The sequence below is a fragment of the Octopus bimaculoides genome, chromosome 6 (genome assembly GCF_001194135.2).
Source record: "Octopus bimaculoides isolate UCB-OBI-ISO-001 chromosome 6, ASM119413v2, whole genome shotgun sequence".
Lineage (NCBI taxonomy): Eukaryota > Metazoa > Mollusca > Cephalopoda > Octopoda > Octopodidae > Octopus > Octopus bimaculoides.
In genome coordinates, this window is record NC_068986.1 from 115,641,000 (window position 1) to 115,642,503 (window position 1,504).

The 1,504-nt window shown below is 32.8% G+C and overlaps 1 protein-coding gene across 1 annotated transcript in view; it reads left to right on the forward strand.

Moving 5' to 3' along the window:
* The window catches only part of LOC106881598 (sodium-dependent serotonin transporter), a 148,703-nt gene that overhangs the window by 3,200 nt on the left and 143,999 nt on the right, over positions 1-1,504 (forward strand). The gene's annotated exons all lie outside the window — the stretch shown is intronic.

Here is a 1,504-nt window from a genome sequence, read left to right on the forward strand (position 1 = left end):
ATAGATAGATAGATAGATAGATAGATAGATAGATAGATAGATAGATAGATAGATAGATAGATAGATAGATGTATTTACATATTATATATAAATAAATGTAAAAACACACGCACCCACAAATTTATGTGTGTGTATGTGTGCATGTGTGTGAGCGTAGAAATGGCATCGACCGGTCTGAGTCATTTCATATAATTATTATACAATGATAGTGTCTAAGCAACATCCATACATAAGAATTCAGATGCTTACACATGTGGAAACAAAACTTTGCCATCACTAGTGATCACTCTCAACACCACGATGTTGACAGGATGTTTGACTTTTATCACTCTCGGTAAATGTCCTCAGATTGCACTGTCCTCAGATTGACACCCAAACACTCTGAAATGTTCGAATGCCAAGCAGTACAACATGTTCTTTCCAAATTTTTGGCCGAGTGTATTGTCATGGTGCTGTTTTTCTCACAGACGGTGCCCAACTGACCCTACTATACTGTGTAACCGACAAAATCAAAAACAAACAATGCGCATATGTATATATATATATATATATATATGCGCATTGTTTGTTTTTGAGAGAGAGAGATTTCTAATGTTGATTCTTCATACTTTGCTGAGAGCTTACAGGCGTAAATTTGCCAAGGTATGAAAGTAGTACTTGTATATAATGTATGGTGAATTTATGGAATGAAGTCCAATAAAACTCATCGATTTAGTTAAAGATGGAGGAGTCAAGTTATTAAAACATATCAGAAGCTGTTGGTGCTATTGAGTTAGTCCTTGCCTAGGCCGATCATGGCCTAAGTTACCTAGGGTATATATATTATACTACGCGAAGAGGGATTGAAAAGGTTTTATTACAAATCAGTACAATTGTTTCAACGCACATTTCCAGCTGTTCATTGCTGATGGTTATATAAATTATACGCAATATTGTATTAACATGATTTAATTATAGCTGTATACATGCGCATCGTCGGGTGACCAGAATCAAAGCGCAGCTGCATCATATATAGTTTCTCCACATTTTTTTATCTTCGCTGAAATGTTATTTACAATATTCCTCTGACAAAAAGAAACAAGGAAATACAAATATAGATAAAAATGATACAAAAACAAATTTTACGAAATAAAAAGTAAAAAATAAAGAAACTTCATTCATTCAATCTTTAACCAGAGATTTGTTTGGAATTTCAGGAAATATAAAAAAAGCAACCTGTAAAGATAAGCATATCGTAAAAGGATAACCTTTAACAATTGCCCGTCTCTAGTTTCTGTTACCGTTCCACTTCAAAGAAAACCAGTTCACTTCCTTGACTCAGCAGGAGACCAAAACTGTCACCTCACAGGATTAATTTTAGATACATAATATCATTATCACTGTCTTTAATCTGTTACTTTTCAAGTCATTAATAACGGTTGTTAAACTAACAAATTTACTTGTACCACACACACACGTGTATACATGTATATATATATATATATATATATATATATATATATAT